The sequence below is a fragment of the Rhipicephalus microplus genome, chromosome 1, assembly GCF_043290135.1.
Source record: "Rhipicephalus microplus isolate Deutch F79 chromosome 1, USDA_Rmic, whole genome shotgun sequence".
NCBI classification, from domain to species: Eukaryota; Metazoa; Arthropoda; class Arachnida; order Ixodida; family Ixodidae; genus Rhipicephalus; species Rhipicephalus microplus.
The window spans coordinates 237,340,898-237,358,553 of NC_134700.1; the positions used below are offsets into that span (position 1 = coordinate 237,340,898).

At 44.3% G+C, this 17,656-nt stretch overlaps 1 protein-coding gene across 1 annotated transcript in view; it reads left to right on the forward strand.

The window, feature by feature from the left end:
- Positions 1-7,929: 7,929 nt before the first annotated feature.
- Positions 7,930-17,656, forward strand: part of para (sodium voltage-gated channel paralytic) — a 225,265-nt gene continuing 215,538 nt past the window's right edge. Inside the window, exon 1 of the mRNA XM_075891653.1 lies at positions 7,930-8,053. The gene's annotated coding sequence lies outside the window, so the exon portion shown is untranslated. The remainder of the gene's footprint in view (positions 8,054-17,656) is intronic.

Genomic DNA, 17,656 nt, shown 5'->3' on the forward strand with positions numbered 1-17,656 from the left:
CGCACTGTTCGCGAAAACACACTTAAAAGCAATGAAATATGAGCATAATAAAACGTCAATTAGCAGTGCAGAGCCGTTGTAAGTAGGGCTGGGTGAGGGGGAGCCGTTGTAAGTACGGCTCCCCCTCACCCAGCCACAGGTTTCCTTACGCAGTCGTCTAAGACGACTTAAAAGCAAAAGCTACCATGTTCCTTTTTTTCTTTCGCAGCCAATTGCATTGATCGTTCTTCGTCAGCCCTCTCCTCCCCCCCCCCCTAACTCTTCTGCACCTCACGGGGATGTTGCCTTGCCTCCAGTGTATGTTCTGCCCCACTTGACCACGCTATAATTTCAAATAATTACGTCATTATGTACAGGCAGGATCAAGTCACAAAACGTGGTACCCTATGAGGCCTACATGACACCATATGGAACCACACGGTTCTTTCATCCGCGTTCAATTTAGCGCAGGCAACAGTCGTTGTTTCAGTTTGATGAGGAATATTTCACCCTAATGAACCTATATTGCAATAATAATATGCACTTGGAATGTTGTATTCTCACGTCAGAAGAGAAGGCCTTAGAACAGTCCCAGTTTTGGCAACAGAACATAATAAGCTTTTACACACAAGCAAATTTGTGGTACACGATACCGAAGGTCCTGCAGCTTCGAACATTTTTTAGCCGTGGCCATCCATCATCAGCTACCACGACCAAAACTATTAAAAAGGTGTCGATGACCATTTGGGCCGGAAAAACGTCGCACACTTGGTGACTACCTCAGAACTATCTCTCGAAAACAAAACAGAAATCAGTAAACATTTATGCATAAATTTGAAACAATCAAAATATATGTGTGCATGGCTGTGCCATCCGTAAGCTGGAAATGATAACGAAGCGTTCATAGCCCATATGCATCGCAAATAATGATAAAGACAACAGCACATTTGTGCTTCTAAATGCGAATCAGTTCATGAACGAGGCATGTCCTGTGTCGTGCCGTAGCCACCAATAATGACGGCAATTACAATGATGCTGATGACGATGAAGAACAATCGCGTTCCAGACCCCACATTCTCTTTCAGCCTTCACGGCACAGCACATGCAAGGTACCCACTATTACACTCATGACGATGACGATGACGATGACGATGACGATCACGGACAACGACTGGCTTGCGAATCAGGTGACATCTCTATATGCTCTACGATGTATTTCGTATGACTGAAAACAATCAACAACTACCAGGGGAACATGCCCAGACCTCGTCTTTGCCACCTTCAAGCTAGATCTGACACCACAAAGCGGTAATAAACAAATTTCACTACTTTAAAACGAAGTTCACTACTTAACACAACATACCAGTTACGGCCAAGAAACTTGGTATACAACTGTACACCACTTGGCACTCATTTACATGCGTGAGTGATCAATGTCACGGGTGATTTACGGTCACACTGAACGATTCCACAGCTTAGCTCACTCATCATCATTCACTTCGTGAATACGCCATGATAATTTTTCACAACGCTTACCTGGAAGTGGAAAAATCCCAGCATATCCATGGAGTGAATGATGATTGGTGGGGCGAAGCGTTCGTCAGTCCGTCCGTGCTTTCGTCCACCCATTCGTTCTTGCTTCCATCCGTTCATGCGCCCGTCCGTGCGTCCGCACGTGTGTCCGTCCATCCGTGTGACCGTCGGCCCATCCGTCCGTCCATGCGTCTCTCCATGCTTGCATCCATGCATCCCTCCATGCGTTCATCCGTCCGTCCGTGCGTCCGCCCCTCTGTCTGTCTGTGCATCTGTCAGTCCTTCCATCTATCTGTATGTCCATCCGTCCATCCATCTATCTAGTGAACACTCCAAGTACAGCAATCGCACATCTTTTCATCATGTATTCATCATATACAAGTGCTGCTATCCAGCGGACATTCTAAGGGCCGCTCTTTCGGGTATGTGCCACCGGAGGCTACATACGCCATCGGAGGAAAGACTCAGCACAGTCACAGCGAAAGCTAGAAGATCGGCCTTTCAGGGCCTTTTTCCAAACACTCATTGTGTAACTGCTGCAAGAACGCTTGCTTGATGTCCACTACGGCATTAATAATAAAAATTTCAGTGTAATTGGCCGGAATACACTATTTTATTTTTTGTCATCCTTATGAAAAGCGTAACATCCGCTAAACTATTGCGATGAATTTTGTGCCAATTGTTCATGCAGTGGCTGACGACGATTAGGAATTATGCATGACATGGGCATGCGACACAGTTAATGGCTGAACAGGGACAAGCTTTTGTAATGGGTTGGAACTTTGAACAAACCCCCTTGTTACACTATTCACATTGTGCGACGACTGCTTGTTCCTTCACTGTTTTAAAACGCTTTATAAGTCGGATTAACGCGATTGCTTTCCCGGCATCAAGCCTGCCTAAGGCAAGTTCGCCAACAAGTCCAAAGCACCGGGGTTGCTCAGTGGTAGAATACTGGGCTGGTGGACCCGGGTTAGATCCCCACTGTGTAATGGTATGAGGTTTTTTTTTTTTGCTAATTTCGCCTGATGTGATTACGGACACCGGCAGTGGCGGTGGCAGCGGCGGTGGTGCCGGCGGACAACTGCGGCGCTGCACGAGAAGGTCCAGGTTGTGATCTCATAACAGCTTTCGTTGTAAAAAAAAAATGCCCCTCATTTAAGTGCCTTAGGCCTTTTAATAAAACGAGCCTTTCACTGTATTATTATGAGCATTCACACAAGAATCATGTTACAATTGCTTTGACTTTTTTTTAGGTGAGGTATTCTTTATTTATTTATCGTGAATACATTGAAAGGCTGACGACAAAAGCTGCATACAAGCAGCTTGACAGGCCCGTCAGCCCAATTCAAACGTCAGCAGCAGACGGCAGATATGCATGCTGTAGAAATTTACAGTAATAGACACAACACACCAAAGTATCGCAATTCTATTGCGATAACAAAAATATGCAAGTAAAAAATATATGCACGCTAACAACTAAACAAAGAAACGATATTGTATTCGAAAAACATGGGAACGCTACAAACGAGAAAAAGAGAAACGACGAGGCAACACTGAAACATACAAAAGTGCAAATAGTGTCAATTTACCAAAAAAGATGCACCGGTAAAAGAAAGACTGATAATAAAAAGTATACATATGAGCTACTGCACACAACAGAACAGGAATAAGCGCTTCAAAAAAATGGTTACACCAATCAGGGTATCACCCACACTGAGATGCATATGCACTAAAGTGTTACACATAGGAAAACCAACGGCTAGTAATTGAAGGCCCGAAAAATTGGATGCATAATGCATTAAAACGGTACACACAGGAAAAAAAGTAATGTTTGTTGTTGAAAGCGCGAAAAATTTGAGTAGCAAAGAGAAGGAGTAAAAAGAAGGTCTGTAACGAAGGTCCGCAAGGCAGAATCGATAGACACTTGGCGATAACGAAATGGGCGACGTAAAAAAAAAAAGAAACCTTACCAGGATGACGCTATCAATCTACGCACTTCCTTTTTGGAAGTACGCGTCATATCTATGTTTCTTGCTTCCAGTTTGTTCAGTAAGCGCGGCAAAGTATTAGATAATGTTTGCAGACCGTATGATGTACGAAAGGTGGGCACGTGCCATCGTTCAGTGTTTCTGCAAGTGTATACAGGCGCATTCGGGCAAAGGCAGGCCAGCTCAGATAAATTTTTGCAATTTTTCGCTAGTTCTTTCTTGAAGCTAAGAGCTAATCTTACATTATAAAGATCAAAAATTTTGGTAATGCAGTATTTCTGAAATAAATGACCAGTGTGGGCCGAGAAGCTCAAATTCCAAATGGAACGCAAGGATTTTTTTGCAGTAAATTGAGTCTATTTTTATTAGCAAGCGTAGTAGTTCCCAAACTAGGTGAGCGTAATTTAGATAAGATTCAAACAAAGATTTATAAAGCAGTAACTTAACTTTAAGTGGAATTAAGTGGCGGTGTTTGCTAAGAATTCCTGCAATGCGAGACAATTTTATCATTACAAAATTAACGTGGTCATCCCAAGTAAGGTGACTACTGAAGTGCACTCCTAATACCTTCAGGCATTCCACGATTTCTATTGAGTCAGAACCAAATTTAACATACTGCGGAACAATGATTTGTTTATTTCGGGGTCGAAACAGTATAGCTTTAGACTTGTTTGCGTTTATTTTTAATAGATTAGTAATTTACCAGCATTGAATAGACAGCAAGACAGCGTTAGTTTCCCTTCCCATCTGGTCAGACGAGTCCAACGAAAAAAGTATGGTCATATCACGACCATACTTTTTCATATCACGACCATAAACCATATCACGACCATAAAAGATGTATCAATTTTTGTTTTAAACAGCGGAGCTTTTTAACGCTGGGCATATAGTGAACTATACGGGAGCGATCTGTTTGTCCGCAACATAATGCTGTCATCATCGTGGAACAACACGTGCTGTCCTTGTCGTCTTCTTGCTATTATGTTTCTCTCGCAGGTCACCTGCGCCGATTTCTCCCGCGCAGATGTTCTGATGCGCGAGACAAGTGCATACTTAAATAAAGAAAAAAAAGAAATAACCATAGGTAGGGTCAAAACATTCGACGAGGAAAACTTATTTAGCGAGACGAAATTTGAACCTGCGCACCCAGGATCTCAAAGGCTAGCGTCCTAACCACTCGGCCATCCAAGAACGCTAGCAGAGCCTTCTATAGTGTAGTGTAGCATGGTATAGCCAAAAGATAAGAAAGAGGAGTGAGGAGGACGTAAGTGGAGGCTAGCAGGAGTGAAGAGGGAAATGCATAACTTTTGAGAAAGATGCAAATTGAGGGAACGAGACCAGAGGAAAAGAGAATCAAGGAAAGGGGGAGAGAAAAAAAGGAACAATAGATAAAGACAGTAAGGCGAGGAAAAGAAAGAGAGAAATACATGCACTTTACATACACGAAAACAGAGAGACGACCGACGAAGAAACAGCTAGAGCTATAAAGAAACACAACACTTTCAAAACGTTGCAACAGCCAGGACTGCCCAAGTGCTGATCAGCTCCGCTGTATCTTTACCAATGTACCTCTAGATGCACGCTACGCTATTTTTTCTTTTTTGCCTTTATTTATTTCGCAATCAATATTTGAAAATACGCGTCCTTACAAGAAAATGTCAGCCCAAATGGACACGTAGTAACTTTCTGTTCCGTCCAGTAAAACCAGAGTAAGAGTTACTGCCTCACGAGGATATCTATAGCACCTTTATCTAGGCGTACTGTGAAATCATCAACACATTTATATAAACTTCTGTGAAAAACAGCCGAAATACGCAATTGAGTTGTCAAAAGGAGTCAGTCCTGAGAAAAGGTCCAGAATTATTTGGCGCGTCTACCACCGACAGGTGGTAAAGCCACTTTCGGTGCCTTTCTTTCAGAAGATTACAACTATACGGCCCTTTGCCCAGTCGGTGCGTTAAAGGTTTATAGGGTAGTGGGCGTGAAACTCCATCTCTGCAGTCAGAATAACAGTGCTAGTACTTTTCAAATCCAGATCCAAAAAAAAAAAAAGACGTTTTCCTTTTCGAGAAATGTGCTTTTTTTTTTCAAACATTTGGCTGAGCCAGATATAGGACTATGATGACACGAGCAATGCAAAGGCAATCGTAAGATTACAATAGCTTATGGCTTCTTCACTGTGCCGTCTGATATTTGACACCTACCTACCCATTGTACGTGACTTTCAATGGGTTTATGTATTCTATTTATTTACAGAGTACTTACATCGCCATTTAGGCATTACGGGGGGGGGGGGCAAAACAATCAGTACAAAAGAATGCGTAGCAAAATACATAAACACACATACGAAAAAACACCGTCACATTTTTCAGAACATAATAATAGATCACGAAATATATTTTCATACACACAGTACATACATAATGCGAGAAGAACTTCACAGCATAGAGAAAAATAAATCATTATTTGTTATATTAACTAAGTCGTCAGTTAAGCTGTTCCACTCTCTTATTGTTTTTCGAAAGAATGAGTACAAAAAAGTGTTAGATCTGCATTCGTAGGTAGATATATTTTTACTACTATCACAGAGAGTCGATGTGTAGGAGAGTTGAACAAGGTACCTATGGTGATTGATTCCTGTATTAGAGTGATATATCTAATGCAACAGTTTAAGTCGCAATTTCTGTCCACGTACGCGTAGCACATTCCATCCCAAAGTGGTCTTCTTTTGTGAAATGCTTGCGTAAGGGCTATAATTAGTTAAAACAAACCTTGCCACTTGATTCTGAAGTTTTTCTATTTTATTTATAAGATAGTCTTGGTGGGGATCTCATACTACGTAATGTCACCCCTGTGCAGTAAAGACCTGATTATGCAAAAGTTACCTGATTATCATGCTGCTGTTGCATACACGAACCCGGTCACTGAAAATATGTCCACAATTGGTACGCATTACTTGTAAGCTAGAGTTTGACTGTTATCCTCAGGAAACCTCGCACACAGGTTACGATATTGCAATAAATTAATTTTAAAAATGTACTTTAGTAATTGAAAACTTCTCAGAATTTCGCACAGCGCTGAAGTTTAGAGCGAGTGAAATCGATGCTTTATTTACGCAATTCTTCGGAAGCTCGCTCTATTAAGGAAAAGAATCCGCTTTGCTATTGCAGTAAGTATCGAAACAAAGAAGTGATATTTTATTAAACAAAGTTTGAATATATATTGATACCCAGCGGTCAATTCAAGGTTACAAACTTTTGCCGCCACCACTAAAGCGGTCACCTAAAGAGAACTCATTGCTAGTCTACCGCTGCCTTAGGCATTATGGTTCTTTGCTGGTGAGCTACATAAGAAAAGGGAAAAGAAGAATAAAGAATTTGATATTTGCATATGTTCGTCACAGTTCGGTGGTATTCATTGGCTGCCGGAATAACACTTATGTGTGGCGAGTGAATCCGGTGCGATTACCGAAAGTGTCTAGATGAAGCATCCCTGATACCCGATACATTTGACAGCGCACCACTCGAAGACGAGGGCGAAACAAAGGAGGCGAGGTATGACCCACATTTGCGCTGAACCGGCGCCCGAATCCCCACTTCCTTCGCGTCTGCGCAGTTCCTGTACTTCCGGCACCTCCCTAAAGAACCCCCGAAAACCTGCGCACCCTTTCCCCTTCTAGAATCAATGTCACCAAAAAGTGCTGTCTCGCGGGCTTTCTCATCCCAAACGAGAAAAGCCGAGAGCGGTCGGAGTTCCGGTGCCCACTCGGTTCACTAGATGGCGCCGGCGGCACGAAGAAGGGGGGTGAGCTTTGGGGAAGAGAAGGTACCAGGGAAAGAGGGGGTGCTAGCGCGAGTCCAAGCGGCCCCGCGGGGAGGGGAGTGACGCCGATTGAAGGAACAGCGACTCGCCCAGGCAGCAGGACAGGCCTGGATCGAAGCAGGGCTGCAGCTGCAGCAGCGGGCTCGCGTCACGAACCGCCCAAGAACGGGCCGTCGCCGAAACCAAGAAGGAAACCCGCACGGAATATACCACCGCCGGCCCCGAGGATGCGACCGTGGAACGGCGCCGCCCCCGGGAAGTAGGCGACGAACAGCGGCCGCAGTTCTTGTTTCTTTGGGGGTGGGGGATCCTGGTTCGTGTGGCCGTAGAGTGGCATAGCGCTGCCGCGCGGTCCAGCAGCGGGTCGCCGACGGAGCCCCGGCGCAGCAGCCTCTTCAGCAACGGTGTCGCCGCCGCCGTCCGCGCTCCAATGGTGGCATCCCGGGGACGATGCTCTGTAAATGGAAGTTGCCCCCCGTGCGTCACCGCGTGAGCGAGCCGGCCTAGGGGCGCCCGCCCTCCACGCTAGGCCTGCAGCAGCTGCGGCGAAGGCGCACCCGCGGCCAAGAACATGCGCCCGCGCCCCGGCGGCGTGTGCAGCAGCAGCAGCCTAGTGGGCCAGCCCTGCGAGCTGCGCGAGCCGCCCACCGCCGCGTTATGATGCTTCCCTTCGGAACACCCACGGCCCGGAATCAAGACGAGCTTCTAGCTGCAGACACTTCTCCAAGGTGAGTCGCCCCGCTTGGGACAAACCCCCTTCTCGCCCCCGCAGCACCAGCCACCACGGCACCGCACTCTTTGCGGAACTTGGCCCACCCGCGACCTGGCTTGTACGAGATGCGGGGCAGAGGGGAGGGGGCAAAGGGGCAAGGGCGCCACTAGGCCTAAAGCCAACGGCACACGATCGTTCCCCGTTCCGGACAGCGCTTGCACGAGCCTCGCGTTCATTCCATCACTCTACGAGAGAATGGGACATGCTTAGAAAGACTACGCGCAAGCGATGGCAGAGCCGGTTACCGCATGCAGAAGCACCGTAGTGCAGCGTCATTCCTTCCGCAGCCCAGAGCACACATATACACACCTACCTCGCGCGACGGCTACGTGCACCCGCGTTGTTCCGTACATATATGCCGACGGGAGACGCCCATGTTAGAACACCCGTCCGTAGCCCTTGTCCCAGCGCTAATTACACTTTTAGGACAGAATCGGGTGTTGGCGGCTCTTTCCTGTGCCCTCAAAGGGCAGAGCAGGTCATGCGAAGAGCGCTGCCAATGCCGGTGACCCACTTTTGGGACGGGACGTGCGCCGACACTAGGCCTAAGCGGTGGTCCAGATATGCGCAGTGCCTTCCCGGGTGTCCCGGTATTCTCAGCTGCTTTCTCGTGGCCATAACTGCAGACACTGACTTTAAGTTTTAAGAATGGATACGAAATAAACCATCGCCCAGTTCAGTCGGAATTCGAGGGCGTTTACGAGCAGCCGCACAGCTCGTACGACCAAGCAATAATCGTTGGAGCTCGGGTTTGTTTTGGATCGCAACGGTGGTGTTTACGGCTGTGAATCGTTTCGTTGAATGTCCCCACCGACACTCTAACTTGCATTTCGGGGTACCTAGAGCCAGCGATGTTGAACGTCTCCGCTACTCCATGTGGCTAACGAATCGGTACTCGCCCGATGACTCCTTCAAACATGTACATACATGAGTACAGTATAGCTGGTGGCCAGATCGAGCGAGAGAGTATCTCGAGAGTTTTCTGCTGCGTAATTACAACACGTCCTGACCAGTCTTTTTCCTACGAGGATAGCATATGCCTGGATGAGACCGAGTGAGCGAGGGAAAGGTCACAGTGTCAAACGTGTCTGCTGTTTCATTGATCTACACCGAGCGTCTCGACGTATTTGGGGCGGCCGTAGTCGGGAGGTGTTCAGGAAAGCGAAACTTCGTAGAAAGTACCCCAACTTGCACTCTTGAAGGGCCGTGCGTGCAGACGTTTACGTGAGCTTATATTTATATGATGTAGTCTGTCTATTAAAATGTCACGATCGCCTACACTGTGTTTATCTTCGAAATAATTTGTGTCTCTGTGCATTGTCTTATTGCTTTGGTGCATATGCGTATACGAATCTGAGGATTTTTTAGCGTACTACAAAGCAAATTACACTATTAATCCGATAATGGTTTGGCTCGTTGGCAACTCACGTTTACAACAAAGTGATATGGCTTTAGCCGTAGTGGTTTTAACTTATTGTCGACACATATGACATCGACAGCCATCCTATATGTGTGAAAGAAACGGCCAGTCGATAAGCTATAACCTTACTCGCTGCTCCCCGTGTAGCATCACTACTGAAGCGATGTAGAATTGCTTAACGCGCGTATTGATCTTTCTCGGAGATTCTGTGACATCTACGAGTGACCAATATATCTTTCCCGCTAATGTTACTCGTCTACTCATCGATGAGAAAATAAAAAGAAGCCCTTCTTGTGGCGAGCTCTCGTGTATCCAGACGCCTGTTGTGTCGACTGTTCAAGAAACAAATAAAATGCCTACACGCAAAGCTAAGACGTCAGATGTGTTCAGAAATTCATTTCAGAACAGCCGATTTTGTTTTCTTCTTGTGACGCTCGCTACGCTCTCGCCGCACCAGGGGTTGTGAAGCCGGCTTGGACACGCCCTTGTGCGTCAGCGGTTGTTTCGCAACGCGTGAAGTTCTTTCATGTATTTCATTTATTGAAGACGATGGCACTATTTTTCTAGTTCTATTCGCGTCGCTGTTTTCCATTTTAATTTGTAAACACGAGCGTGAAATATATAAGAATTTTTTTGTGTGTGTGCGTATAATTGCCGATATACCTGACGACGACCGAACGTAGCGGAGTCCGTCGATTTTATGAAAGTATATCTCCATTACCCGTAATTATCTTATATTTTCTTCAATTAGTGCTGTAATTAGATTGTGCACGTCTTCTGTGCGCGTGTGCGTTATGTACACTGAAACAGCAATTATCCGACTTCAATTGCTTACTGATCTATTCCTTATCAATCGCTGACATGCAGATTTTTTTTATTTTTGCTTTGATATTTAGATCAACTTTCTCATGTCGTTTTTTTAATCTTCCAACGGCTTTTTCGTTATTTTATGCACTTTCTTCGGGCAAACTGACATGTTGTCGGCTCCTCGACGTACCATGTTCATTATAATTAGGAATATTCGCACCGAGATGAAATAGCAGGCAGATAAGTTAGCTAGTGTGAGGAACACCATGTTTCAGGGCAGTTACGTGAATGGCACTGCCGAATGGCACTGCTATTGAAATGATAGTACTCTATGTTTTGTCACCTTTGCAGCGTAAGCTTGCTCATCCTTTCGCGAGAAAGCAATTTTTCAACATTTTCTAGTTATGGGATCCCGTCCAGACGGAGTTAATAAATCGAATTGAAAAAAAAATACAAAGAAAAGCCCCAAGGCTACTCTTGTCGCGTTATTCTCGAAATGACTCCGTTTCTGAAATGCTTCGGTTGCTTGAATTGCCTACGCTGGCTCAACGCCGTAAAGTTGGTCGAGTTAAATTTCTTCTTTTGTTATCAAAAAAGACACCTCAATATTGAAACTAAACCTTATCTTAACCCCAGGTGGTCGAAATTTCCGGAGTTCTTCACTACCACGTCTCTCATAATTATATAGTGGTTTTGGAACGTTAAACCCCACAGTATCAATCAAATCAAACCTTATCTTGTTCCCAGGCCCTCCAGCAAAATTATGCAATCATTTTGTATTTCTGGTTCTAAAATGCAATCTTGATGTATACACGTTTTCTTTTTTTTTTCACGAACGATAAAATCATGGAATCAGTTGTCAGTACCGGTACTGAATTCAAAGAGCATAGAAAGCTTTGAAGAGTGCATTAAAAATATGTCGTGAACATTGAATATTGCTATAGTATTGTGCGTACATTGCCAGGTTGTTCGAAAATACAACGTGTAGTTACTTCATATTGTACACTATACCACCATCACAATATATGTATGTAGGTTTTTATAAACAGCGTTCTTAAAATATTTTTCTTTGTTCTGGAGAAATATGTATTTTTCTAGTTCTGTCTTTACTATAATACGTCGTACGTGATTTTCTTTGATGTTAATATTTACCATATCCACCCTGTTACGGCCATGACAGCCAATAGTAATTGGAAGTAAAATAAAACAATACACAATGACTTCAGAAGAACACTCATGCTATGGCTCACGTCTCTGGTCTATTTTCATGCAGACTTATGAATCCCCTCTCCCACACCGCCATCTCCACTTCATTTCACTTTATGTGTCTCCGTAATTTGAGGTTTTAAGCACTGATGCAGACACTCGCTTAAATATAACCAATTCAATTTGTTCGGCTCTCAGCTGGGAAAAACTGAAGACAGTCACGTAAGCAGATTCAAGACACAATATTTCTGCAAGGCGCCAAAACAGAGATATCAAAGACAAAAATAAACTTGAGATGTACATTATCATACTATAAATAATATGTAGAAGGTTCAACCTCCATAGTTAATGAAGTCAGCAGATGTGGCCTATCCCAATTAGAGGGATAATATGGGGATATGTTGGTTTCATGGCGAGAAAATGACCTGAGATCAAATGTGAGCATGTAATAGATTTGACCTTCGGAGGTTCGTTGGTGAGTGAACATCTTAATCTGCTTTCCTGTATTTAATCTCAATAAAAATATCAGTGTTCCAGAAAATATGGAATATCTTTTCTTTAAAGCGTTTAGAACACGAGAGACAAACTCAATTTAACACCTTTCCGGCATTTTGTGCACGTAAATCGTAGAGGAGTGATTGTCGTTTCACAAGTGTGAATCAGATTCATAGTCCAAATGACTATAGATTTATGGTCACAATGACTTTGTGCTATCTTAGTACAGCTCCCTCCATCATGATTCTTATACACCCCTTTCCAAATACGGGGTATAGTCAACGGATATTTCCCCTCTTCAAGCTCACTGCCTTTTCATTGCACTTTCTGTCCATCTTTCTGGCAATGCTGCGTCGTATTTCTGTGAAGTCTCATTGTTGACCACAGCCTATTCTTTCGAGACTTATTTAGCGTTTACCTGGCTGCAACTAACCGTTCCCTTCATCGAAGGCTCAATTGATCTTTAATGCCTTAGTTAAGACAGAAATGCTTAGCAGTATTATCGTCGTAAACTATACCAAAATGACCAAAAACAATCTTACCCTTTTAATCAATATTTAGGTGCCAGAATGTAGAGCCCTAAATATATTACATACAAGCCATTCTGAACGCGTATGCAATTAAGAAGTTCAAATATTGATTGTGACTTCGGAAACAATGATATGCAACCACAATAGAAGGTCAGTGGATAGCAACCATCAAGAAACCATCAATGAGGTTTAAATAAACGCAAATATGATGTCTCCAGAACTAAGAATCAAGGAAAAGAAGATAAAAAGAAAGGTAGTGTGTTAAACTGGCCAGAAAGATTAGCATGCTAACATTCAAAAAGTTTGTTGTTTTTCGCGCGGATAACATAGGCAACGTAACCATGTCGCGGCGAACCGCTAACAAGTGTCGTAAATATGGCAGATTAAACGCGAGAATTAAGACGAAACCAAGTTCCTGCCACCGTAACTGCCCGCCATCTAATCCTGTGTGTTTAGACAGTCATAATCATAACTTATGGGCGACACCGGCCCTTTACTGGGCTAACGAGTCCGTTTCGCAACGGCGCCTCGAGAGGAAAGCTTGTAGAGAAGCGATCGCTTTCACCAACTCCACCCTATCACATTACCCCAACACTTGTTTCAAGTGACTGGCACCATCACCCAGATAACACGATACAATGGTCTTACAGTAGCAGCAGAAAGATAACCACGGTGTCTTTCTTGGTCTATTCTTTAAACACCTCCGATGCCCTCAGAGCTTAACTGGGCTTTCCGTCCAAACCATTCGGTTACTCACAGTCAGTAAATACTGATACTCCAATGCAATGCTTTTCCCAAAAACAACGAATGGCGTTCTCTACACGCGTTTGAGGTAATCAAAGCTGTCGCCGATATTCATCTACAACAAAACCAATATTGAATGCGAAGCATTCTTTTGCGTAGTTCCAATGGGGGCGGAAATGTTGTAGGCCCGTGTGCTCATATTTGGGTGCACGTTAAAGTACCTCAGGTGGTCGAAATTTCCGGAGTCCTCCACAACGGCGTCTCTCTTAATCATATGGTGGTTTTGGGACGTTAAGCCCCACTTATCAATCAATTCTTTTGCGTATTGTAAACACTTTCAGAGTCTATCTACGTATCTATATATTCACCTACCTAGCTATAAGGACGCTTGCGTCTCGGTGCTCTCGTGATCACCCCCTTAACTTGGCGTGAACCAAAATTAGTTGGAAGGTTAAGATGGTACGATAAATTCGACATGCTGGTCAACACATGAATAATGTCACCATCCTTTTTTGCTTTATTGCATATTTCTAGACACTACGTACATGAACAATGCCGTAAAAGTTGCGAAAACATCCCGTCACATACCTCTTCAAACACTTCCCGCCAGACAGTGGCACATACCCACGGACGGGTATGTGCCACAGGTGATTGATACTTAGCATCTACCCAGGAACCACAAAAACACACATGGGCAATTTTATGAGCGTTAGGAAAAGCCGACATCGACAGTGTTGACCCGACGAATGCAAGTAATTATTGTCAGGGTCCCAGAACGAATAGAACTCATGCGTTCTGCGTGGCAATTAAGCATTCTACCACACAGCCATGCCAGGCCTCGGAACTGCTTTTCAAATAGACCCTAATGTTCGTGGAATGTCCATTGGGGTTGCAATGCTGGCTACCTGATTTTATAAATCTTTCACGTGTACTTTTTTATACAGCCGTGACGTCGGGTTAACGTCCATTGTAGTTGGGCTCCTTGCGCTGAAGTCTGTGTGTGTAGCAGTGTCCATCCTCGCGAGTACCAGAACTTTATATCACCTTATCGCTTCTGGTGTTGCTAATACTCGTGTTCCTGTTGGCATCGTTGCGCAAGTACAAACAACTGGTTATATAAACATTTACAGTTCTTCAGCATGTGTCTGTGCGCGCAATATTTACACATATATGTAGCCACATTTCGTGACCATTTGCTAAATAAAAAGAAACTACAACACGGTCACCGTTCCTCCGCATGCTTCGCATAACGCCGATTTCTAAGGTACGTGAGATCTGCCAGATTTGTTGAAGACACAATCTGTTTCGTTTTGACGTGACCTTGAACGTCAGAGACACACGTTCTATAAGATGTTTTGGTTACTAAATACTAAGACGAAAACCACACCGTAGGTCAAGGTTGAAACTACTTTATTGTGATGTAAACAGAAATGTGCACAATTCAAGCAATAGCATATTTGAGACATTCAAGCCTTCGTCATCGCATTAACTTTCTAAAATACCTCTAAAATACGGGTGAATGCAATAGGTTTAAAGATGCTTCTGGCTGAGCAACGAAAAGACGCTATCAAGTAATGTTTCTAAGTAACGTGTGTCGCGTATTCGCACGAGAAATAAATAAATAATAAAGATATAAAGAACATAATATATGGACGAAAGATCGCGTGTTTGAATGATCTTACGAAATTTCGTCACCCTTTAATAGCATGCTTTTGCATTGATTATTGACACGTAGGGTTTAACGTGTTAAAAACCACCATATGATTATGGGAGACGCCTAGTGGAGGGCTCCGGAAATTCCGACCACCAGGGTCTCTTTACCGTGCACCCAAATCTGAGCACACGGGCCTACAACATATTCGCCTCCATCTAAAAGGCAGCCGCCGCAGCCGGCCTCGCGGGATGAAGATAACTCTCTTCGATGAAACCTCATGCAGCTCGATAGCAGCACTAGCTATGGACCTCACCACCTCTTTCTCTCTTTGTGATATTCGCCATAATGAAGATCTCGTGAATTAGCTGGGACTCATTCCCGCGACCTGTGGGTCAGCAGCCGAGTACCTTAGCCACTAGACAATTCCAGCGGGGCAGCATGCTTTTGCGGGGTGCTTTTCCTTTTGTTTAGGTTTTTTTATTTTCTTTGCTTGAACACTGTCTTCTAAAAAAGACGCAACACTTGTATGACAGGACGAACCTCTTGTTCTTAGTACCATCTTGTGTCCTTCCTTACGCATAAGGCATCTATCTATCTATCTATCTATCTATCTATCTATCTATCTATCTATCTATCTATCTATCTGATCAACATTTCACATACTTGATATGTGGGGTTTAACTTCCTAAAACCACGATATGATTACGACAAACAACGTAGTAGAGGGCACTTCGCATACTTGTACCAAAGTGTTGACAAATGACAAAACGAATCCTCAGGTCAATGAAGCCTTTTTGTATTACACTTTTTCTTCGAACAACTGGGCGGAAATGTTCCCAATTAATGACTCCCGCGTTCTCAATACGGGCGCAAGGCGAAAGTAACAGAGTATCCTGAGCGGCCGCACCGCGACATACTGTATCCCACCACTGACAGTGGCGGCGGCGGCGCTGTGAATGGTTCGTTTGGAGGCTTGGTCCTTTTCGCTCAAAGACGCGCGGCTCACATCCGACGTCCCGACGCGCCACACAATGAGACCGCGCGTTTCAGACGTCAACACGCCGTATCGAGGGGAAGTCGAGGGGCCAATCAATACGCCATGAGCTCGGAACAATTGATCTTCGAAAGCATTCGCAGCGGGTTGCTCGCGGAGTGGCACCGGCTCGGCCGCTGCCGAAATCCCCGCTAGTGGTTCTCGCTTTTTTTTTATTAGTCACAAAAACGATTTGCAAGCAGTAATGGGTGATAATATCAAAACTGTGGCTTAGGCAAGCAACAACTTCCTGGCTTATCAAAAGGTGTTGAAAAAAAAACATGCGGCACTTTCTCGGTAATCGAGGGGATTCATTCGTGTAAGATGACTTCTTGAATAACTTCATTCTGTAATTCATTCATTCTGTGATGATTCATTCTTCATTTTATACTGTGTATATCTCTGAATAAAATTATACAACGATTATTTTCCGGGATCAGACTTTAAATGGGCGACTGCAAAAAAAGAAAAGGAACTGCAGTGACACGTTAAAAATAGTCATGTGCACGTGTCAATAGATGGGATATTATAAATAGAGGCCTAATAACTAGAACGTCGAAGAGGGTCACTGTTTACGTTAGTGTTGAAACCAATATTCTATCTTATTGAATCCCTTCTCACTAAGGTCCGTGTCAGTGCCGGAAATGAGGCGCTATGAAGTGCAACCACAATCCGCATTTTCCACGATGCCGATGCGCATGCACCCTTCTCTTGCGGAAAAGTCGCGAAACAACTCCTGGTCTCTGAGGACCACGTTCTAGCAACGCTAGTTCTCCCGGCCCCTACCAACCACTATCAAAACTCCATGGGGCAGCGCAGAAAAAGGGAAAACGCGGATTGAAACTATAGTCGAGAGCGATTATACGCGAGGAACATGGCAGCTTGAAACCAAAAAACTTACGAGGTGTGTTTTCGTACTTATCAGTGTCAGATAAAAAGCGAATAGCGACAAGCATACTATCCAGTTGTCACTACTGGCAGACGCGCACATCAGCACTGCACACAGTCGCCCTATAGTGCGTTTTTTTTTTCTGGTCACTTTTGTTCTAGTATAAGGTGACATGGTTACAATGTGGGCGGCCTGAGTGCTTATTAATCATAACAGCTAATGCTGGCCGCATCGCGCGTTTTATTTGACGTTGATTGTATAAGCCTTCTTCGTTTCTATGAGCCTGGTGGAACTGGCTCTCTCTGTGGGCTCCAAATTGCAAACTCCAAATAGTAAGCTCTCAATTGCTATACTTTACGCTAAATATTCGCTTAGCGAGCCATGACAATGCAACGATATTGTCGTCTGCGCAATACTAATACGAAGTAAAAAGAAAACTAACGCTGATTAGTCGCTAACCGCTCTAGAAAGACTATGATAACGGGTTGGATACTCAAACCTGACGGAATATCTATTCCTTTCTTTCCGAGAATGCCGGGCGGCCCTTTCCTCTGTGCCTTGGTTGCCTACGAACGCTCTCAACAACAGGTGTACGCAATAATCATCCACCTTTACGTCAATTGAGCGGTCTGACATGCGCTATTCACCGCAATGTGTTCATGCATGCTTTCGTGGACTCGCCCACATTCCTATTTAAAACCCTGAGCGATGTTAAATATACGATACATCAATCTCAGTAACCGCCCTTAGTATATTTGGGTTCCCGAATCGTCGCGCTCAA